Here is a 25,080-nt window from a genome sequence, read left to right as displayed (position 1 = left end):
ACATTCCCACTTGAAACAACAGAACAATTTGGCAGAATATCAGCAGAGTTTTTTCATGAAACAAGTTTAATTCTCTAACGATCCTTAAATTATTTTAAAAAGCTGTTTGTTTTAAAAGTAGTCTCTAGGCTTTTGGGTTAAAATGCTTGATTGGACACTTACTTTTGCTTTCCTCCTCCGGCCCCACCACACAGACAAATGATGTTCTAACAAGGCATAAATACTCAGGTTTGGGAAAAAGGAAAGGAGAGAGGGAAGACGAGCAGGGATGTTGGTAAACTGGAAAACAGGGACACATGGTATATTGTTTATCAGACCCTTTGAAGAAGTAGAATGGGTTAGTATGAGAACCTCATTGATTTATACTGAAAATGTCCCCAAAGCTTATGCTTTGGAGGAATCCTCACCATTACAAATGGAAGTAGAAGGAAAAGGGCTTAATGTCTGTTCAGAACACCGATAAAACCGTTCCTCTTTCATTGTACCCGTGTAAAAACTGGTGATGTATTTCCTGGTGAACTAGAGAGTCTGGATTAAAAGACAGTCTAGGACAGAGTAGAATCCTGCAAAAATATATATATCCTGTATGCTGAGACTGACTTTCAACTTCAAAGATTTTGCTCTGCCTCCCATGTGGTCTCCTTTTCCTTTTCATATTTTACATTAGATTGTGGGGAGGGGACCCAACATAATGAAAAAGACATCAGGAAAGCAAATTAAAGCAACCCTCGAATTAGCTGTTAGCCTAGAAAGAATAGCCTAAGTGCCTACCATTTTCCAGGCTCTGTTCCAAGAACTTAATCTATATTAACTCATTTCATTCACACAATTCAAAGAGGCCCAGATTATTAGGATTTTTATCTTTTACAGGAGAAACCTGGGGGCATAGAAAGGTTACAGAGTTTGTCTAAGTGGTGGAGGCTAAGATTTCTATACACAAAGTTTGGATTCACAGTCTTTGTACTTAAGAACTACTCTTATACTGCCTAGTAGGGGAAACCGTGTATGTGCCCTAAAATTGACCCAGAGAAAAAACTATGTGAAATAGAAAGCCTGTGAACAAACTGTCCCAGGAGTTAGTACCAACAGACTTAGAGATCTAAAATTATCTTCAGAAGCTAACTACAAGATACAATTTCATTCACCAATAAATACTTCAGTCATTGCTTAAAAAAGCTAGAATCAAATTGAAATCATTCTATCCTGGTGGAAAGATACTTATTTGCACCCCTTTCCCCTATAAAATTCTGTCATACAAAAGTATTTTAACCACTTTAAAATATATGATGATGCTTATTTCAACTTGTTTAATTTTTCCATCTATTAATATTTTCATCTTAGACTACATTGAGATGTTTTGTTTTGCTTTTTACATTGATATATTTTAACAAAAGTTAGGTTAATATTTGCACTCCCACAATATGATCTACCTTTCCTTATTTTTACCATCACTAGAAGCTCATTCAAATCATAAAGAAGAGAGTTTAAAAAAAAAAAAATCAAACCTCTCCGATGCATAAATGGTGAGAAAAACAACAACAACAACGCTACTTAGTTTTCTAGAAGTTTATCAGCTTTTCTTGGCAATTTTATTAAATTGTCTTAAACTTATTTCTCATGGCAACAATATTTTTCATACCTTGGTTCTGCGAATAGTAATAACTTTGAATATTACATTTGATATATTGATAACAACGGTTTATCCATAGTGGTAAAACTATAAATGACCAATCTCTTGAGTTCTATAAACTTTTAGGCAGCATCAAGTCATATTCACCTTAGTCAGTTATATTTTTGAATTTGGAAATCATGAATTTTGATTCTGAAATAGCAGTTCTTACAAAATATTATAATTTAAAGTATTAGTATGAGGTCATTATGAAAATAGACCAGTTTCTCAATTTTTCTAAAGTATATTTTCCAATTTTATTAGCATGCAATAGTAACAAAATTATTTGCATAAGATTAGTATACTCTTGGATTCTAAAATCAGTTTAAATTCCAACACAAAAGTGCTTCATCACCCCTGTTTCTCAGATGAAATAATGAAGTTGCCATTCTTTGCCAACCATCATTCAAGACTGCTTCTAGTTACACCTGACGTTTTAGGATTGAGAACTGAAGTTTTGGTAAACCTGATAAACAGAGGGTCAACTGTCACTTGCTTTTGAAATATGCACATGTTTCCTTGCTACCATACTTGGAAGAATCTTCAAACCAGAGAGCTATTTTGAGTAGCTTCCAGAAACATCTCTTTGTAATAGGGTCTTAACTGTGATTTCCTAATCACTATGCAGAAGATTTCCCTCCCTAATTAAAGGACCGGTGCAGTGATGAAGATAAAGAATACAGAACAGGGCTGCGAGCTAATCTACAAGCAAAACACAGGAGCTACTTGTCAAGAGTAAGGGCATATTTTATCGAACAGCTGTGTCCAATAAGGATGAATTATGTGGTAAATATTTAATATTAATGCATTTCTGCCATGATTGTTACCTCCTTCATTATCTCTCACTGTGCTCAGTAAAATAATGAATACAGTCACTTATTGAAGTTCCATTTGAAATGGCAGAATTTTTAAAGAATAATACTCATTTTCAATGGAAATGTAACCCTCACTGAAATAAATGATAATGTATATATCCAATAAACTAAATGTGTAGTTACTCAAGTTAACTATTCAGGTTATTGGTAAAATTCTATTTTAAATACATGAAATAGTGTATTAAGTACAAAACTATGATAGAGAAACAGTATTGACATAATTGCTACCATTATTCTCTAAGAAACTGGTGACTCAGTACACAAATGTGAAGTTAACAGTAATTCCCTTTACAAAGGGAATACACATATGGTGATAGAAGGGCCCAAACTTTGAAACCAATATTCCACCATTATTAGATCAGTAGCACTTACAATTTAGTCAATCTATCTGAGATTTAATTTCTCCATCTATTAAAAAAGAGAGAGTAGTAGTAATACTATCTACCATGTGGAATTTTGGGAAGCACAAATAAGATATACGTACAACACATGGGACAATCGGCTTTTAATGTTACTTATCTCCTACAACATAGATAGGATAATGGCTCTAAATTATCCAAGCCAGAGTAAAAGAATAATAAACATTTTAACATAATTGCTGAGGTTTATTATTTAAAATCTATCACATTAAGACTTATCATTTCAATAAATCATAATAAATAAAATATTTTATTTTATTTTTAATTATAAAATATTATTTATAATTTATTTATCATAATAAATAAAAAGCAGAAACACAGACTAGAATTGTGTATAACTACTTCTATGCCTGGGTCTATAAATCTGTATCTACAGCTACATCTATATCTATTTATCTATTAACACATCACTCTGTGTGTATAAAAATGTAATTTTATACATTTCCCCCAGAGCAAGTAAGGATAGTTAAGAAAAATGTTTAATGTACTTTAAAAAGAAAATGGTTTACCAATCAGTGAAATGGACAGAATATGCAAAGAAATTGAGAGATAGAGAGCATATAGTAAATATGGTTAAATAGAGTTAAAAATAATTTTTGAGTAGTAGTGGAAGGCTATGGTGTAAACATATATTATTAAAAATAAATCATTCCATTGAAATATATCATCAGAGGAAACAAAAAAAAGTGTTTTTTTATACTTTATACTTTTTTATAGTTTATACTTTTTGTACTTCAAGCTTCCTTCAAGTTCTATATAGACCATTAGGGAATCCTCTTACTACACTTACCTAGATACAGACTGAAGGCTAAATTCTAATTTGGATTTCCTTAGATCCCTATATTAGTGATAGTGTAGGGAGAATAAAATGATCTGGTATCTTGGGATTGGGAGTTTCTTTTTTTATGTACAAATTGGTATTAGTCTTTAAAATACAGATATTACAGAGACAAAATAATGTGTTTTAAATTTCTAATGCCAATTAGTTAAATTTTGTCTTTGCCAGCTATCAAACAGACTTCTTAGTAAAAGCATAAAAGACACTAAAAATATAACTAGGGAGAGTAAATGGAGGTATAATTTTCCTTAAATGAACTATGGGAATTTTCATCTTCTTTTGTTTAACAGACGATGAATACCCTTTGGGAAATGTAACTTTATAAATTTAAACACCTTGCTGATTTGAGTAGGTTGACATGTAATGTTATGCCTTTTATTTTGGGTGTTTGGCACAGATTGCTATGGTCCACCTAAATTTGGTTTCCATCTCTCCTCAGTAATATATCTGTAGCAGGGCAGATGGCTGCCAGCTTCCCTTGAAGTTAAGTGTAATTAAGTTTTTATTGATAGAACTGAATAGAAGTGAAGTACATCAGTTTTGAGTGCGGAACTTTAAATTTGATCTTATATTCTTCCAAGCTCTTTTCCATGTCTTGTAACATTGGATTCACTGAACTGGGATAATTTGGAGAAAAACTCAACATCCTATAATATGATAGAGGGTCAACAAAGATGAAATCTGCATGTCTGAGTGATGATATGAAACAGACACTCCAACAGCCTGGAAGTTTCATGAAAGAGACATAAAAATCTATGTTAGGGGCACTTGTGTGGCTCAGTTGGTTAACCATTTGACTTTGACGTGTGATTTCGGCTCGGTCATGATCTCAGGGTTCTGAGGTCGAGCCCTGGGTGGAGCCCTGTGACGGGCTCTGTGCTGGGCTGGAGCCTGCTTAAGATTCTGTTTTCCTCCTCCTCTCCTTCTACCCCTCCTTTCTCATTCATTCTCTCTCCATCTCTTTAAAAAAACAGATTTATGTTATTTAAATCACCATATTTTAAGATGTCTTTGTTAGAGCTATTTTAGCCTCTGCCCTGCATAATACAGGTAATCACTGAATACCAAGTAAAAATACCATGAATAGGGGCTCCTGGGTGGCTCAGTGGGTTAAGGCCTCTGCCTTCAGCTCAGGTCATGGTCTTAGGGTCCAGGGATCGAGCCCCGTATCAGGTTCTCTGCTTAGTGGGGAGCCTGCTTCCTCCTCTCTCTCTCTGCCTGCCTTTCTGCCTACTTGTGATCTCAAATAAATAAATAAAATCTTAAAAAATATACCATTAATAAAATGATAAATTTCCAACATACAGCTTTGGAATTTTCATGTATTTTAAAGTTGTTTTTAATGTATCACAAAACAATGGATATTGTTTCAATATAATTGTGTATAACAACTTATTAAACATTCATCTCTTTCAAGGGCTTATGATATGCAGGGTAGTTTTGAAAGATAAGAGTGGAAGCCAGGAAGGAAGAAACTGCCTTGTGTCTTTATGTCTTATTCTCTTGGCTCTCACACCAAGTGGTTTTCCTGCTTGTACCACACCAGTTGTCTCTTCATCTGAAACCTAGCAATACCTTAATTATGTCATGGATAATTTATAAAATTATAATCTTAGAACATTTTTTTTTCATATCTACAATTCATTGCTAAATTTTCTCTTACTTTCTCAAGATCATTACCTTGCCACTCTGAACATTTCCAGAAGAAAGAGCACCAATTCATTTTTTTTTTTTTTTCTGTTTAGACTACTAACCCCTCAAGGCACCTTCTCTACATTAGGCTCTAATAAAACTCTGTGTATCTCCTTCCTCTATTCTTATTTTGTCTCCCTTCCCCAGTAAATCATGAAGGCCACTTAATATTTCCGCATAAAGACTTAAGTGTTCTTAAATTTTTGAAAGTTATCCAAATATCCTGCCTTTTTAGCCTTTATTTCTAGGGCACAATTACTCCACATCAAGTGGTCCTTGCTTGCTAACTTCTCATATGAATTTCTGCATCACTATCTCGTGATATATGTATTTTTGCATTGTTATTAGATTGTGGAAATGCAAACATATTTCATATCCATAAAAAGTTTGTGAGTTTTTAAAGACAGCATTAAATAAACGATAGGACTCATTTTTCTGAGACTCTGAATTCTAAATCGATTCAATAAATCCTTCTATTTTATCCTAGGTGTAATTCAAATAGGCATTTTGAATATAAATAGACATTATAAACTCCAACGGAAATCTGAGTTAAATCGCTTTCTAGTACTGAGGATTGAATGGTCCAGCTGAATTTCTATTCTGCTTCCCTCTAATACCACCTCCCCTTCCAAAAATGTTCTTTATGACTCGTCATGCTCACTTACCCCAGACCCAACACACCAGGAAACTAATTGGAGTATCTCCACTTGCCCAAACTAATAGCTGTTATTGAGCACCTTCTATACGTCAGACTAAATTGTAGACACCTACAATAATAAACAGACTATGTTAACTCTTAGAGTTCGATGTTGTCATCCATTTTAGCCTAATCGAAAGGATGGGATTTCTGTTCAGTTCTCCCTCTGTAGTTTTTCACTGGTGATGTTGTACAGTACACCATATCTTCTCTTTCATCATAAACTTCAGCTTGGCCTTGAATCACAGACCATCTGCTATCTTTCCTTAACTGAAGTTGCATTCTTTCTTCATCTTTCTTGTTACAAAGTTTCCAGAGTAATCTCCATTCCTACCTGATTCCCAAGTAATAGCCTACAGTTTATATTTGATGCTGTATGAATAAACGTATCTCTAACTATTTATGTGATTTGAATTTAAATTTGGATCCCTTTAGATGCTATTCTTGAATAACATGACTGCCCACCATAGGAATAATATTTTTTGTTACTTTTCTATATTTGTTCACATTGACAAGCAGCATCCTGCCTGATTCCGGTTCATTCACGTTCCTAATAGACACATATTGTCAAGGTAACATTAATTAGACTACTTTAACCCACTTCCACAAATAATTGTATTACATTGCCTTGCAGTATTTGCTAAGTAGATATCTGTAAAGATTGCTTTTTGACTCCTCCCACTCCCACATCAAAAATTTAATCCATGTTTAAAAGAAACTGGGTAACCTCTAGTACATCCATGGCACACACTGACCTCTTACACTTGGCATTTTTTACTGTGAACTCCCGGAACATTAAGCCTGAAAACTTTTTCTGACTCCTTGAAAAAAATCAGCCCTTTACTTTTCGTGTCCTATAGTTCTGCTCAGCTTCCCTAATATATCTACCACTTCTCAAGGATTTGCGTCACATTTTCTGGTGACTGAAAATCTGAAGTAAATGTGTAAATTACAGGGTAGAATTCTGACAAGTTTTCATAACTGCCACACTCAAATTTCCAGTACCTGAGGTATTGGATATTATAAGACACGATGCATTTCTTAGAATCAATACAAGTAACATTTCTAACTATTTTCTAGTATTTCACTAGGTGATAATTTGATATAAAAATAACTTTAATAAGTACAACATACCAAAATTGTAAACTCTTATATTGTTATGTTAATTTATAACAAGTACACACTAGATGACAAAATTGTATCACTCAAAAAATACTTGATAAACATCCCAAATCTCCACCGCTTGTTGCTAGAATTCAGGTTTGTTTTTAACCCACTCATTCTGGCTTGCCACACTTCTATATAAAAAGGAGACTATATATCTTATTGCCAACACAGTGCAGTTGTTTCAAGAATTCAGGTTGTGAATCTGGCTAAGAGGGTTTTTAACCCCAACACATGTACTGTGACATTGTTTTCTACCTAACATTTAGAGAATTCTAAAAAAAGCACTGAAGTTGGCAGTTATTCACAGTGTTGGCTACAGGAGACCAATTCTCTGCTGGATCAAAATGTTAAGTGAGTTCCAAGAGAGAATGTGAGAAGAAAGTAAAAGCAATCTCTCTTTCTTCTGAGCTCTAGGAATTCACATTTTCCAAGAGTGGCTGAAAACATTCTCTATCAGCTGATACCATCCAATGAGAGAAAACTGTTGGAAAAAGGGAGCTACAGAAAAGAAATGCAATTTTGGTAAAAAGAAAACTAAAGAACTAACTTTGGTATTATTTTTATTAGCAAAACGTTTAGTTCTTAATATATTTCACCTAAATATTTGTCTTCTTATATTTATCTTTGCAATTACCTTGATACCATTCTGTAGATCATTAAAGTCCAGTATTTTCACATTTTAGGAATTAGTATGACTGATGTGAGGGTATAGAGAACATGCTAGACTGGACTGCTAGACAAGAATGTGGACAGAAATGGTAACTCCTTCACTCAACTACTAAAAAAAAGTCAAAGCTTTTTTTAAACGATTGTCATATAATTCCATTTCTGCTAAAGATAGTTTCACATGGATATGTTTCCCAAAAATTCATGCTCTACTTATTTAATGTTGAAATAATTTGGAAAAACTCCTCCTGAAATTAACCTTTGATCAAATTATAACCCTCAAATGACAAAAACGTATAAAATTGGGGAAGATAAATTTAGTCTGAAATTACTGAAAGCCTTCATTAAGCCTTAATACATGCTGTCAGCTTTAAACTAAATAATAGATGAGATTTTAACATAATCAGAAGAAAACTGCTGCTACCTGCCTCTGTTACTGTCACAATGAAATTGACAAGATAATTTTGAAAATAAGGCCTTCTCCAAGTCACTTCATGGATCTGACAAGCACACGGTATTTAGAATTATATCTATTCATACAGAAAATAGATTTAGCTACAAGGATGTAAGATAGTTGAGTGGAAGATCAAATATATTCTCCTTTAGATAATACAGTGTTCCTTGCTTTAGCAAATAAACACACATGCTAGCAATTCTTTGCTTTCTGAGAAGACTCCATTTTATGTCTCTCCTGTAATAGTCTTTAAGTAATCCTGAAGTCAGAAACCTTCAGGAAATCAAAAAAATGTATAGCCTGTATATGTTACACCGAGTTCCTGTGTTCATGTGATCTCTTGAGGTTTTCCTTATATTATTAACATATAGAGCTTTAACTATAACTGCCAATAAAAACAACAACAACAACAACAACAAACAAACAAAAAGGTAATTTTCTCGTTGTAGGGAAAGGGTACAAAATAACAAAGAAAATTAATATATGCCTAGAATCTACATAGATATGTGTTAGAACAAAGCTAAAATTTAAGCATAACAATATTCTTACCATTCTTTCCAGCTGTGTACAATACAAAATATCCAATAACTCTTCTTTTTATCAAGGTGAATATAACTCATAAAAAAAAACAGTGACATGACTTTGAACTTCATATACAGAAAGCTGGAGTTAGTGGAGTTATTATTAACTAAAAGTTGCTTAGTTATATATAATATATAATTTGATATTTTTGATCACTATTTCATTCAAAAATATTTACTTCCCAACTTTATTTCATTGGTCATTATTTCATTCATAAATATTTACTTCCCAACTTTACTTCATATCTAGATGATGAGTGGTGGTGGCAATTACTAACAATTATTATATCTGAAATCAGATATCTTTAGCTCTTTGAAATAATATTTAAGCAGAACATGTTCCATCTCTAATCTGACAGTGCCTGATTTGCTTGTTAATATTGTATTATAAATACACAGAAAAATTTATTCTGTCTCAAAAGCCAATTTTGATTATTTATTGGTATCAGAGCACAGGTTAGTAAAAGAAACAGAGCATATTGTTATAATACATTTAATCAACCAGTGTCATCTATTTTAGGATTAAAATTTTTTCTGGGGGCGCCTGGGTGGCTCAGCGGGTTAAAGCCTCTGCCTTCGGTTCAGGTCGTGATCCCCGGGTCCTGGGATCGAGCCCCACATCGGGCTCTCTACTCAGCAGGGAACCTGCTTCCTCCTCTCTCTCTGCCAACTTGTGATCTCTGTCTGTCAAATAAATAAATAAAATCTTTAAAAAATATATTTAAATTTTTTTTTCTGCATTGCAACAATGAATATAACTTTATATTTCCTTAAATATAGAGCTTAAATTTCTGATATCTAGATATCACACTTTGTTTCTCAAATGACAAAGCTAATGGCATCTTTGTATAAACTATGATGTTAAAACACAGTGAAAAATCATTGCCATTATCCTTCCATCTCCCTAAAATGGGACAGGAAAGAGACACAGCAGGGAGAAACTCATGAACTTACCTGAAAGTTAAATACAATAGACAGGTCACATTTTTGAATTGCCAACTTTGATGTACCTTTACTTCTATATTACAAATCATGTCATATTCAGAAAGTTTAAACGTTGAGGGATCTATTGAGTGCTGTCCCTGATCTTCAAGAAAGCTGAATTTCCAAAGAGACATACAGATGGATTTTTTTTTCTTTTTGTCCTTTTCATTAAATGTCTCCAAGCAAAAAGTTCAAGATGGAGGGGGAAAAAAGAAAGTTTTAGGAGCTTGATCTGAAGTGGTCATTTTGTATCAGAAGAGCTATGAAAAAAATCAGTTTTAAAAAAGGAACTATAATCACATTTCAAATCTATCTAAATTTTATACACATGTGGAAAGGCACAGATTTTTAGTATGTCATAGTCATTTATAAATATCTAAAACGCTTTAGTAACTAGGTCTCATTACTCACCAACATTCTTTTCAGAGCTTCATATTCAGAATATGCTCATTATTAGGGGAAAGTAAAGTCTTATGCTTCATTGTTTGTACTCCATTTTGGAAGAATTACATATTGATCACCAAAGTAAAGAAAGGCAATGCATGATGTACCAAAATTAAAGTAAGATTTAAATTTGTGTCAAAGAGTATACCTCAATAACATTAGGCCTATGGAAATAGTATATTTAAAAGTTTGGGGTAAGAGTAGACACAAAATTTATTGCAATTTGTGAATCTCACTATTTCCCTTGGCAGGAATAGAAATGAAGAGTCTAGTAGCCAAGAAATGTTAAAGAACTAAGGAGAGCTAAAAATGAGGAAAATAAGATTAAACTTTTGGTTTTTAAACCTACTTATGAGCTATCCTGTAAAATATCTTCTTGAATCATTTTAAAAACAAATGGTTTACATTTACAAGCCAAATAACATGTTTGTACATTTAGGGGTCGGGGTGGGAAGAGATTGAAATGTAGAAAATATATTTTTTAAAATTTCACTCATAGGACATATTTATTAAAATATATTTTGAAAATTTGTAAAGTATTAGAATCCTTTCCTATTAAAACAAAACAAAATGAAACCAAAACGAACACAAAAACAAACAAACAAAACCCCATACAGTCACCAAGACAATGTGAACCCGAGGGCCTACAAGTAATGATCTCCACGTTTATCTTGGAGCTTCATCAGACTCTGAGTCAATAGAGAATTCTTGCAGAGTGTCACCAAAATGTTAGAAATGCATCCCTTAACAGAGGTGGATTTGTTCAGACCAACCAAATGTGAGTCAGGTACAATAATGATCACTCTCTCCTTGCAACGAAAGCATATGCGAAGAGTCACTTTGAAAGAGTCTGACATTCACAAACTTAGAATAATGGGGAACACTTTTAGCATTGCACCACCCCCAGAACTTGCTTCAAATTCACAAGGCCCATGAAATGGGCGTAACTCTGGAGGTCTCAGCATTGTCACAGAGGACTTGAACAAAGAATCCTGATTTCAGTATCTGCTGCAATAAACCAGCATTTAAGAATACATAATCATAGGAGCTAAACTTGTTATGTGCAGCGTTCTAAGCTACCCAAATGCATTAAATAATTTAATTCTCCAAACAGCCTTATGATGGGAATATGATATTCTCCTTTCACAGATGAGGAAACCAAGCAGGGCATGGCAAAATAAGGACCCCATGTCAAAGCGGAAAATCTAGTCAAGGCTTCTAAACACAAAAACCCGTTGAACTACACCTTTCAGGTTACTACTGAGACCATTTTTCAGCAACGTGGTCATATTACTTTCACAATACACAAGATTTACCGGTTAGGATCTGGTTAATTGAAATGTGCAGTGAGCACCTGAAGAGGGGGTTTGCAACAGACACTGAAAGACACTAACCTTCAGTGTTACTGCTTTTGAAGCCTTTATTTTTCTGCAATTATACGTAGTATTTTAGACTAGCACTAATACGAAATTATTTTTGATGTTAGAATTTACTGTTGGGATCATTCTGAAGTAATTTTATCACAGAAGGTACTGACAAATAATGTTACTGTTTCATACCTTTTGAGTCCAGGTGTTGAAATGACTTATAAAAAACTATCCTGGACTAATCTTTGCCCCAGAATAATATATTTTGCTGAAGTCAGCATAGAATAATGCCCAACACAAATTTTACAAAGGGCCATCACCGAATAAATTAAGCAAGTGTTTAAAAGCTGTGTCAATCGAAGTCGATTTTTTAATAACATTTGCAGGTAACTTAGGCTACTTTTTCAGGATGTCCCTCAAGAAATACAGTTTAATGGAATTGCTATGGTCTGGGTGTAGGTTTAGAAATGTGGATTTGTCAGAGTACTACAGGTGTTCTGGCCCCGGGGGAGCAAGTCACTAGAGGTAAAATCACATGAGGCTAATTCATAAGCTCAAATGCCAATGTTCCAAATTATATTGGAGGGATATTCTGGGGCTTGACAACTGGGACAAGTCGTCTGCAAGGGCATACCCTCATGGGTAGCTGGGCTCTCTAAGGAGACAAAATTATAGATTAGATGTTTCTCCTGAGAGCACAGAATTAGAACAAAGGGAATTGACTGGTCTTAGGGGATCATTTTATCAGACAGTGGTAACCTGATTAATTGCCCTTCCCGCCTGTTCTGCTGATGTTTCTATCTGAATAACTAGGTCAAGGTACTGTGGAATCAGAGCACTTTCCTTCAAATCATTTCCACAGAAACAGTGGAAACTCCAGACCCCTGGGTAGTAATTATCCTCCTCTACACTATAGTGTCCAGCTTTGCTATTTATTTACTAAATTAATTTTACCTGAGTCCAATAGTTCAGGACAAGATTTTGACATTGATTAGAAATAGAGGACAGGAAAACAGCCAATGGAAGTTTAATGCTTTCTTTCTTTTTTTTTTTTTTTTTTTTTTAAAGATTTTATTTATTATTTATTTGACAGAGAGAGATCCCAGTAGACAGAGGCAGGCAGAGGCAGAGAGAGAGAGAGGGAAGCAGGCTCCCCGCTGAGCAGAGAGCCCGATGCGGGACTCGATCCCAGGACTCTGAGATCATGACCTGAGCCGAAGGCAGCGGCTTAACCCACTGAGCCACCCAGGCGCCCAATGCTTTCTTTCAAAGTAGAGAATTGACTGTATAAAATTTGTGATTTAGGAAGATCCATCGACACTATTAAATGGAATGAATTAGAGTAGGTCAGTATTGAAAAATGAAAGATTTTTGCAAATCCAGCCAGCTCAAAGACGTTAAGAACTTGAACATGGGTTGTTGCGGCAATTAGGGACGGAGGCAAGGAACAGGTGCAAGCAAGATTTGGGGAACAGAAAGTTAGAACTCTTTTCTTCTGAGTTCAACATGACTGAGTACTCAGAGCCATAGACTTACCGTACCTAACTTTTTTTCTAAATGAACTATAGTATCAATAAAGAATTCGGTAAAAATATTGATAAAAGCGCATGTTAGAAGTGGGAAAGGAAAAGCAAAGAGAATCATTTCAAATTATTTCAAGGTATTCTTGAACACCTTTCCCCTTAATATGATCTCTGCTTTACTTTGCTAAACTTGCTGACTTGTGTCTGACATCTCACAGAGATTATCCGACAAAGTGTAATATTACAGGTTGCTGAGTTGCCTGGGGGAGGGAGCAAGCCTTTTCAAGTGCTAACCTGTTGTGCCTCAAGTATGGACCGCTCAAGACAAAACAAGAGCAAATGTTTCTCTAATAAAACTTGAAAATGAATGGCCACGGGGAATATATGGCAATTCTCTGTACTTTCCGCTCAATTTTTCTGTGATCCTAAAACTTCTCTGAAAAGGAAAGCTTATTAGTTAATACATAAAACAAAATAAATTGAAAGTGAAATCACAGGCAAAAAGAAATCATTCTCTCTTCCGTTCCCAGATTTTTCTTTTCCTCAGTCACCGAAGACATAGCTCATCATATTCAGTGCAGCTAGGAAAAGTGTGTTCCTTCTTCTCTAAAGGAGTGCTTTAGTTCTTTGTGTCTCCAGAAACTACGAGACAGCTTTGTGCTCCCTCCTTCCCAGCAATCTGAGCTCCTCTCCCTCTCCTACTAATTCTGTTTTGTGAGGACAGTACCTTATGGGTAGTCACCTTTTTCTTTAACACAGCACATATCATGAAAGTAAACAAAGTACACAAAGAACATTAAAGCACCTGCATAATAGATATTTTCCTTATCTACCTTTCAAGAGAACAGGGCTGGTTTTGGGCTAGGGATATACATGTGAAAATAAGAGCAAATCAAAATGCTATAGTTAAAATTAATTTAACCTAACCCAACATCCTCTGTACTGTTACTGAGATGCTTTTTACATGAAAAAGATTATAATGATGAAATAAAATACAAAATCTCACAATAGAAATTTAAGGGCATGTATACAAAGCCATGGATTGGAGGGTGTGCCCTCGTCCTTTCAAACCTTCTTCAAAAACTGAAGATTTTCCTACTTTCAAAAACTTCAGTTACATTATAGAATGCAAGCTGCTTAAAAATAGCTTTTGGAGGTCTTTTAATTATAGATCAATAAGTGTGTCTGAGTGCAAAATCAATTATTAATTTATGTAAGCTGAAAAATTCGTACCTTTTAAAAAGTTAAGTTTTATCTTCAGGGTGGTTCTTGCATTTTGGCAACAAACTAAGGGGATAATGTAATCTTTCTGAACCTTTAATGTTTCACTCTTTTAAAAATGACATCTACTTAGAGAGAACCCAAGTTAGCTGGAAAACCCTAGACTTTGAAAAATGTAAAGTTTAGTATGAAAATTAAGTGGGAAAATACAAATGCTAATTTCTGAGGTAGTAATTCTAAAAGCTGGTTTTCTATAGTTTAAAATGTCAATACATGACAAGAAGAATTGAAGTAGAAGAAATGAAAATATTTTCCACAGTATCCAATGTTTTCTCACATGAAGTCTAAAAATGACTTTTCTTTTGGTTAAGTAAATTTCTTTAAACTATGTTAATCTTTTTTTCTCTGGCAGATATAAAATGGAAATAAAGAGATTAAACAATGCAGTAACAAAGAACCATGTTTGGTGGACATGAAAACAAGCATCAAAGAAGGAAAAAAATACAAGCGCATCTTAATTCACACTAAGCATAAATGGCATCAACAATCAAAAATGCATGCAGAGTTCAAACAGATTTGCTTTTTAATCTTTCTTCAAAAGGCAAAGTAGTGAATGACAATCAAATATGAATAAACTGAAAATGAATCAGCAATAAAACATGTGATACACAATTAACCATTTGCAATGTTAACATTCTATGAGAAAGAAAATCATAAATTAAAATGATGCTGTCTTATTCAAAGTAACTGTTTTAAATATAGTTTATTCCGGCATCTGGTCGGGGTCACACTAATTTAATATAGATAGGAATCTGGGTTTTTTTGTTTGTGGTTGTTTGTTTTTAAGTGTTCTTCCTCAACACCATTTCTCAGTTGCTATTTCATAGTAGGGGGGCATATCTCTCCCCTCTCCTGGCTGGCAGGGCCCACCTCCCTTGATAAGAGCTAAAATGCAATAAACTCCAATCTCTAGTCTCTCTTGCTGATAGAGCATGGTCGTCACCCTATATCTGAGGAAAGCATGCTGAGTGCTTCGGGGGAAGTTTGCTCCCTGTCAAAAGGAAAGAGAGATGTAAGGGACAGATTTTGTTTCTTTATTGGTTTTGGATAATGTCATGAGAGAACAAGATACATGACGGCTGCTACAGCCATCTTGCTCCAGAGAGAAGATGCGGAGGATCTCAGAGAATAGGGGCCACGGAACCAGCCAGCAATACTATTGTTTAAGTGGATTTTACTTGGGTATTCTTGTACCAGAAACTGCCTGAATACCCTTTACTTTAAAGAAATTCCACCCTGCATCTGTTCTAAATTATTTGGTCTACAGGAACATTATACCTTATATAATCATGTCCAATTTTCTATCAGTTAAAATGATACAATTTCCTTTAAATTGTTTGGAACAATTGCAAAGGGAAAAAAAATGTTCCATTTGAATACTGACAGTGATTCATCACAAAAGCAATACAAGATCGCAATGCAGTATAATTCACCTTTCCAAGACTGCCTTCCTTTTGGTGCTATTTTCTCTTTATTGTGGTTTTCAAATGTATTTTTGTTTCTTTGCTTTATTCCACAAATGAAGTTTATTTCTGTTTTTTTTTTCCCCCCAGGATTCCAATTATTAAAAAAAGAAAGAAAGGATGTTAGTGTTCTCTGGTTAAAGAAGAAAAGGGTAGATTCATAGAGCTTGCTCTCCACTTGGCTTCCAAACCCTTCTTCTTTTCAATAGCTTCTACACTACGATAGGAAACACACTTTCAAAACCACTCCTCTGGTCCTAAAATGAAAGTCAAAAAAGAAGTGAGGAAAATACAATTTGATCTTTTACCTACATTCTGGAAAAAGATGGCAAGATGAAAGTCAAATATGACCTTTCCTAATTATCTACTTTCTGACTCAGGTAGTACACAGGTAATCACAAGGGATCAATATATATCTGTTGAAGGAATGAATAAAACTTTTAGATCACTGTGTTGCAAATAGAGCCCAGGCTTATTGTTGTTTTTGTACCAGGACTTTCCATTATGCAAAGATGTTCCTCCCATAAGACATATATAAAATAAAATAGCAAATGCATATGTTTGAAGCCCATTATGTGCAAGGCATGGAGCTCAGCTTTTCCAGGGTACAATGAATATATAAGATCCAGTCTTTGCCAAAGAAGAACATTGTTTAGTAATATTAGTAATAGAGACAGAATATATGTGGCCACAAGATACAGAACAGAAAATAACTGTCATAAGAAAAGTATGAAGCATTTTAGAAGTTCAAAAGAAGGTGTTCAGATCATGTAAGGAGGATTGTAAGTGGAAAGACCATTGAGATTGACCCTGAAGAAAGGATTGAATTTCAGGAGGAGAAATGTGAAAAAAAGAGGTTTGGATAGAAAAGATGATAAAGTGTTTCAGAGCAAAATGGTAGCCCGCTTTTCCTTAACCATAGAAAACATAAAGAAAGCCAGGCAAAATAAATTGGAAAAAATACTTAGGCATTGTATTTTGGGAATCTTTAAATGCCAGAAAGAATCTTACATCTGGACCTTCCCAAAGATATGCCCAAAAGCAATTTGAATATCCAGTTTATATGAAGAATTTGAAACATTTATCAGTAAAATAAAAATAAGTTAAAAAGGCATCTTTTGGTTTTATCATAATCTATAATACAGTAATGCTCATTAATAAAATTAAACTCTAAGCTTGCATTAGATGTCAATTTATAATATTTATAACTGAGTTCTCAACTATCCTATTTATCTAGGCCCTTAAAAATAAGATAATGGTTGATATTTATGTGTATATTGTAAATTGTCTGTATAAAAACATGATCACCTGATGTTCATTTTTATATAGGCTAAGACCTAATGTTAAAGTAGAGAAGGTGGGATAAAGTGAGACACACTACTAATATTTTAATTATTTCTTTTCATATTAACATGTAAATGTTAAAATGTGAGACTAATAGATCTTTTGTTTTAAAGAATCTGATAAAAGATTTGAGGATGATTAGAAATAATGTCAGGGGCGCCTGGGTGGCTCAGTGGGTTAAAGCCTCTGCCTTTGGCTCAGGTCATGATCTCAGGGTCCTGGAATGGAGTCCCGCATTGGGCTCTCTGCTCAGCAGGGAGCCTGCCTCCCCCTCTCTCTCTGCCTGCCTATCTGCCTACTTGTGATCTCTGTCTGTCAAATAAAGAAAGAAAATATTTTTTAAAAAAAGAAATAATGTCAAAAATAAGCCTGACTTTTGACAGTGCATCTTAATTGGTATCTGTCTAGAAATAATAATTGTTCAAAATGTAAACCAAAGAAATGGTCCAATTTGCCCCTACACTACAGCATCAGCTGTTTTCAAAGTGAAAACAGCTATGTCATTAAACAGCCTGTTAACTTGAGTCGTTTATTATATGAACATTTTTTAAAGATTTTACTTATTTATTTGCCAGAGAGAGAGATCACAAGTAGGCAGAGAGGCAGGCGGTGGGAGGGTGGGGGAGAGGCAGGCTTCCCACTGAGCAGAGAGCCCAATGAGGGGCTCAATGCCAGGACCCTGAGATCATGACCTGAGCTGAAGGCAGAGGCTTAACCCACTGAGCTACCCAGGTACCCCAAGTCCTGTTTATTATAAAAAGGAAGATCTAAAAACAATGTGATCCTGTGAGGAAAAACTCAGTGGTTTTTTTTTTTTTTTAATTGAAAGATCTAGGGTTCTTGAATCCAAATTTTTATATTACTTTGTGTACATTAACTTTTTTCTTTGCATAAAGTTGACTTTTAGAATTGACTATTTCTTGGGTTTCATAGACAGTGTAACCATAAAATTAATATTAGAAATCAAAGTAAAATTTATTTATATTTGAGTAATTGGTAAAACATCCTATCAATAAAGCTTCAAGAGAGTTAGATAATACTTTAAACCTTTTAAAATATATTCTGTGTAAAAATAACAAAATAAAAAAAACAAAAAACCAAAAACCCAAAACCATAAGCAACTTTTGTTGTTAACCATAGCAGAAACTTAGGTTATATTCATTATTATTAGGTTAATATATTTAAATTTTATATCAGTTTCCTCCTTTATCTTATATACATATATGCATGCTCTGGAAAATTTCAAAATGGATTTTCAGCTGTTGTTCCCAATAAAGTAGTCTAAACTACAGAAATATTAAAACACAAGAAGTAGAGTGAAAACCTAGAGCAATTTTAAGCACAAAACTGTGCATCTTGGAAGTCTAAGAAAAGGGAAACATGATTAAAAACAGTATGTCCACCCATCTAAAGGTGGACATACTATTTACCAGGAGGCAATATTATAATGCCTTCTTAGCATTACCACTCCAAAATAATTCATTGTGTGAATATTCCGATAAGGAAAATGGAATGGTATTTTGTGCAGTATCTTAAGTAGGTATACAGAAGATCCATGAAGAGTTTTATGGCCATCTCTACTCACATATGAAACCTAATAGCCAAGTGTTAAATAATACTGTCTATATTTTTGTGTGGTCTAGAGATCTAACTTTATAGTGACTCAAGTAGGGATAGGTTCAGAGCTTAGACAATGTCTAGGAATGGCTGCCAAATAGACTATCAATCTCAAATATCAATTGTCTCAACCAGGCTTCAAGCTGTCTAGATAATGGATGGTTCAAATGGTGTCTGCTGATACTAAACAATGCTGACTTTTTGTTATAAAAATACTTATAATCAGAAAGTCAGCCAATATCAGCAGAGATGTACTTCAGAGGCACTTACAGACTGATCCAAAATTCTTCCTTGAAAGCAGCTTCTGATCTCACTGAGAGTCAGAATTACTTAGGTATGGACCCAGAGTTCTGCACCATCGAGCACGGAAAGGTCATTTGATGTCACTTTATTATTTTTGTCTGTGATGATCATTATTTTTCATTTCACATATTTTTAGATCATATTGGTCTTGCTTGGGTTAGTTTGGGTATTCTATCTAATGTATTTTTGCTATCATGAGGCAGAATATCCTTAGAGATTGGCCAGTATATCTTTCAAGCACGCGCGCGCGCACACACACACACACACACACACACACACACTATTTTATTCCTGTGTGAAATCCAGTCATGTAATTGTTTGAGGCTTATGGGCTTTGTATTTCTGCTGGCTGCTGTCCAGCGCTTAAAAGAAAACTCAATCATTAATAGAATCCCCCTTCTGCTGCGAAGACCCTTTGTGAAGCTTCCAGTTGCGTCTACGGGATCTGTGATATTAATAAGAGTTACAATGGACGTACTAAAAAAGAGCATCCATATGCCACAGACAGTAAGAATTGTGTTAAATTAATTTCTGTTGGAAGTCTTTCTTTGCATATCTTTACCCATGCTATCAAGTCCATCCAGGCCTTGGGCTTATGTTCTTTAAACTGAGACATTTTTCTACTTATCAACTTACAAGTTCTTTACTGCAAAAACTGTGACAGCACTTTCTTTGAAGACATCAGTAGGGTGGATGTAACAGAATATTGTTTGATCACAATATAAAACCTGTTTTTGTCACTTAATTACTCATGCTATGAAAGATGAAGGTAATAAATGTGACAAAATAATAATTAGTGCAATTAGCGACATGTACTGAGTTACTTAGCAATATTTCCCTAAATACCCTTTACTTTTGAATTCAAAGGGAATTTTAAATCTTCTCCATTTTTATGTTTTGTTGTGGCTTTAATTTTTAAACTTTGTCTTTTTTCAGCTAAACTAACTTAATGAGGTAGATTAGCCTCAAAGAGAAACTACTTTTGGGGAAGCATATATTGGAATTTCATTAACTCATTTAGGCTATTATTTGACTACAGCTTTGCTGACCACAGCAGAGTGTATATGCACAGTGAATGGTTTCAATTCTTCGTCTGGATCATGCAGTCTGCATTGATTTACACTGACCAATGTAACCATCAAAAGTGATGGCAGCTTTCAGTCAATAAAGCATCTTATGGGAATGGAAACTATATCGTGCAATTGTTTTTCACTGCACATATCATAATTTTTGATTAGAAGTTTATATACATTAATATTTGCTTAATGGCTAATAACCCTCGCTGAACTGCAAATTGGATAAATGCAAGGACAATGGTTATTGTATGCAATGCTTTACCATTTTAGCTTGGTTTCTAGAGGGTGCTTGAGAAATACTTGTTGAATTAATGGGTATGTATTATTGGTGAGCTTTTTTATGTCTAAATTAAATGGGGACATATGTTTTGTGGGCAAAGTGTTTTGACTGCCATTTGAATATAGTGGGTAATTTAACTCTTGCGTTTTGATACCAATGGACATTTTGATTCTATATCTGGTTTCTATATCAAACATTTCGTTCCTTTTAAAAATGCTCCTTTGCCTCTTCAAACCTAGCAGTACTAATAACTTCCTACTTTTGCTAGTCCATTGACCATTAATTAACTCCTTTATTTCTTCACACTCTCACTGTGTCATCTGTTTTCTTAGAGGGACTCTGAAAGCTAAAAGGGCTAATTGTTTCTCCTGTATTTTTAAAAGTTAAGACTGTATACTTAGTTTTAATTTGGATGATTATTTCCATTTAATTCTTTTTTTCTTGTTTTTTTAAAATGTTTGCTATCTCTACATGTGACAATTTTTTATCAAATGAAATATTCCAATCTTCCATTTAATTTTTATGATTATTTTTCATGTGGTGAATTTTGTACATGTAGTGAACATTACAGTGAAATGGGTAAGAGACTAATAACCAAATTTTCAGAACACTCAATCTAAGCAAAAATGGAGCCTATATCCCTTTCATGTATTCCAGAGTTGTTCTATCACTTGAAATCAGTTTACTGTATTTTAAATCCAAGGATTCGTACACCTCCTATCCTCTCCTATAACTTTTAAGGTTGTAATTAAACAGCTTTTTTTTGGTTAGTCAAGACAAAAAAATTTAATTTATTCTACATTGTTTTGAATCACATATAATCATTTTTCATACTGTCTTAATATTTAAAACTAAGATCTTACATGTTATTTTTCATGAAAATTTTGGGTTAAAATATTCTGGAGTTTATTATTTCAGATGAAAATCTAAGAAATTGACCATAAAAATTATTAATATGGTAATGATAGAGAATGTTAACATGTACAGTAGGAAAAATACATGTTTATGACAACTATATAAAATACATGAATTGAAGATGATCCATTATCAAGTAGAATATAACTTGTAGAGTCATGTTAATTTAAGATGTACTTTTAATACACTAAAGGGAAATGGACACAAAAAGTAATATTAATATATGAAATTCATATGGAAGAAGTTAGAAGGGGAGTGAAATTATTTTTTAAAGAAATACTCTCTTAATTTATTATATGTGTTTTTTAAAGATTTTATTTATTTATTTGAGAGAGAGAGAAAGGGAGAGAGAGAGAGAGCATAAGTGGGGGGAAGGATAGAGGAAGAAACAGACTTCCCGGTAAGCATGGAACCTGATGTGGGGCTCAATCCCAGGATGCCTAGACCATGACCTAAGCCAAAATCAGATGCTTAACCGACTGAGCCACCCAGGTGCCCCTTATTACATGTATTTTATCACCTCTTATTAGTCAAGAGCACACAAGAAAAATTTGAAGAATTGTTTATTTCTTTAAACAGTAACCTACCTGTATATACTAATAAAATTATTTTATAGTAAAGAAATAAAGGTTATTTGTGTGGGATTTTTTTAAATATTGACATTTTTGTAATCTGGGAAACACTTTCACTTTCAGGACACTTTCAAATTTAAAGATATCTCGACTCAGGTTTAGTTTCTTTTAATCAAAATCTAAGAATATTTGTGTGTGTGTGTCTGTGTTGGTAAGTCTGCATGTATGTGTATGTAGACATAGGAGTGTGAGTCTTCCTTTTCATAAAATTATAGTAGGGGCCATGCTGTTATTGTCTTTAGGCAATTTTTTTGGTAAACATTTTATTATATTCCCCAAATGGTCACTATTTAAAAAAAGGGAGAGAGAAATAGAACACTGTGCAGTAAATTACATCTGCTGCAACAAGACAGCTTCAAAATTGGAACTGCCCCTACATTTCATGTGAGGATTATCTCTTGGGATGAACTAGGGGAAAATTTCTATGGAGTCTAAAAGAAGGAAAATTTTTAAAGAGCTCTTTCAAGGAAGAAAGACTAATTGCTCCATACCACCTTTTGTCTCTGTTTTTGTTGTTTTGTTTGTTTGTTGTTTCTTCATTTCCATAAACAACAACAGTATGTGTTAAATGCATTGGAAAACATGTAGGAAATTAATAGGGAGCTTAAAACAAAACCAAACAAAGCAGAAGAACAAACAAAAGAACCAAAAAGAACATGTGATCTTATAGACAGAGTACATCGGAAAGTTTCCTTCAATGCAAATTGTACCTTTCCTACTCTGTCTTTAATACCCACTGTTGCTATTGTTCTAGAAGTGTTATTTTTGGCTTTGTTTTTTGTTTTTAATATCATCACAAAGAGTAGAAGACAAAAGGGCAAAGGCACTGGGCACGATAGTGGAAGTGTTTGGTATGGATTCTCTTTCTGTTACTCACCCAGCATATGAAATCATGAGCAGAGATTAAACAACTCAAGTTTTGGATTTCTGATCTATAAAATGGGCTTTAAAAAAAAATACCAAAACAAAACAGAAAACCTTTCCCTAACAATAGTGGTATTGTTCTAAGAATCAAATAAAATAATGCTCTAAGAGCTTTGTTTTCAAACTGCCACGTGCTGGTGAAGTAATGTATTATTTGAGCCATAGAACCACGTGAGAAAGCAGTGCAGAATATAAATGATATTTCAAGTTGGAATGTGAGGAAGCATTTCTCTCTAATTTAAAGCCAAAGTCATATAGACTTGCCAGAGAGTGAACTAGTGAAGCATTTAGCTTAGAAATTGAGTGCTTTGGACTGCACATAAGTACTTTAAAACTCTTTTAAATAAATGCTTCCATATCATCCATTTCACAGGATGGATCCCTGGTGAAATGACACTTCACATTAATAGCTAAATTATTGACCGCTGTTAATGTGTTCCTAAATACAAAATGGATTTAAAGATTTTTAGAATAACATTGTTGGATAGTAATTTAAATAAAATGTCATTTTAAAGACATCAGACTTGTACACAGAATAAAAAACATTGAACTGGTAACTCAATCATTTACTAACTAATATGTTATTGAGAGTGAACAGTGTAAAAGTCGCTGTGCTAGGCACTCTGAGAGTTTCAAAGAGGAACGAGACAATGAGTTTCTAGACTAGAAAGGAGTATAAGATGTGTCTGCAGTCCCTATTTTGCAAGGGAGACAGTGAGGTGTAGGAAAGATGTATAACAAAATCTTGTGGGTTTTCAGGGACAGCCTATTACTTCCAGGTAGGATTAACAGAGAATGTTTTCTGAAGCACTTGTAAACTGCTATCTATAAATATTCATCAGATGCTCATTGAAATAGCTTTCTTTTCTTGAAATAAGTATGAGTAAGATCATAAATAACTTGAACATTACATAATTTCTTTTGTCCACTGGATTTTGTTAAATGGTGCCAACTTTGAAAAATTCTTAAAATATAGAAGCGCTCATTCTCTGATTGAGATTGAATGGTATTTTAATTATCTCACTTAAATGTCTATTTTGGGTTGAGTACCTTATGTTAAATGTAAATAAAATGTAAATGTAAATTAAAAGCCTGTGATCTATTTTTCTCCAGATATGTAAAAAAAAAAGTATGTGTTTACCCTAGGCTTCATTGCAATTTTTTATTATTTACCTGTCTTTGTGCATCAAGATTTATAGCCAGAGAAAATATGTTGATGTTGAAGAGTCTAAAGTTGATTTAAAAAAAAAAAAAAGAAAGAGGGACACCTGGGTGGCTCAGTTGGTTAAGCAGCTGCCTTCGGCTCAGGTCATGATCCCAGCGTCCTGGGATCGAGTCCCACATCGGGCTCCTTGCCCCTCAGGGAGCCTGCTTCTCCCTCTGCCACTCTGTCTGCCTATGCTCACTCGCGCGCTCTCTCTCTCTGACAAATAAATAAATAAAATCTTTAAAAAAAAAAAAAAAAAAAAAAAAAAAAAAGAAAGAAAGAAAGAAAGAAAGAAAGAAAAGAAAAGAAAAAGAAAAGAAACAAACAAAAAAATTAACCTAGACTTGCTGATTATATGTTATTTCATTGAATCTTCAAAACTATTCCAGTTAATTATGTTTAACCAAGAATTAAGAAGATTAGGAAACTTGCCCAAATAATACAGCTGGATTCAAATCTAGTTGTCTGAATTAAGTTCATACTCATTCAACTTTCTTTTATTTTTTTTCAGGCACAAGTTTCAACTAATCATTTACTTTTACACATTATCTAAACAAAATGCTAGAACTATAAAAATATATATATAATATAACATTATGATTTTATTATATGAAGGTACTGGTAAATCTAGTCAGAAATTTTATTATTATACTTCTATGAAA

At 33.8% G+C, this 25,080-nt stretch overlaps 1 protein-coding gene across 7 annotated transcripts in view; it reads right to left on the bottom strand.

The window, feature by feature from the left end:
- Nucleotides 1–25,080, bottom strand: part of CADM2 (cell adhesion molecule 2) — a gene marked incomplete at both ends in the record, with an annotated part of 1,059,071 nt that overhangs the window by 575,639 nt on the left and 458,352 nt on the right. The gene's annotated exons all lie outside the window — the stretch shown is intronic.

Source organism: Martes martes, assembly GCF_963455335.1.
Source record: "Martes martes genome assembly, chromosome: 1".
Classification (NCBI taxonomy): domain Eukaryota; kingdom Metazoa; phylum Chordata; class Mammalia; order Carnivora; family Mustelidae; genus Martes; species Martes martes.
This window is presented reverse-complemented; position numbering and strand designations above follow the sequence as displayed.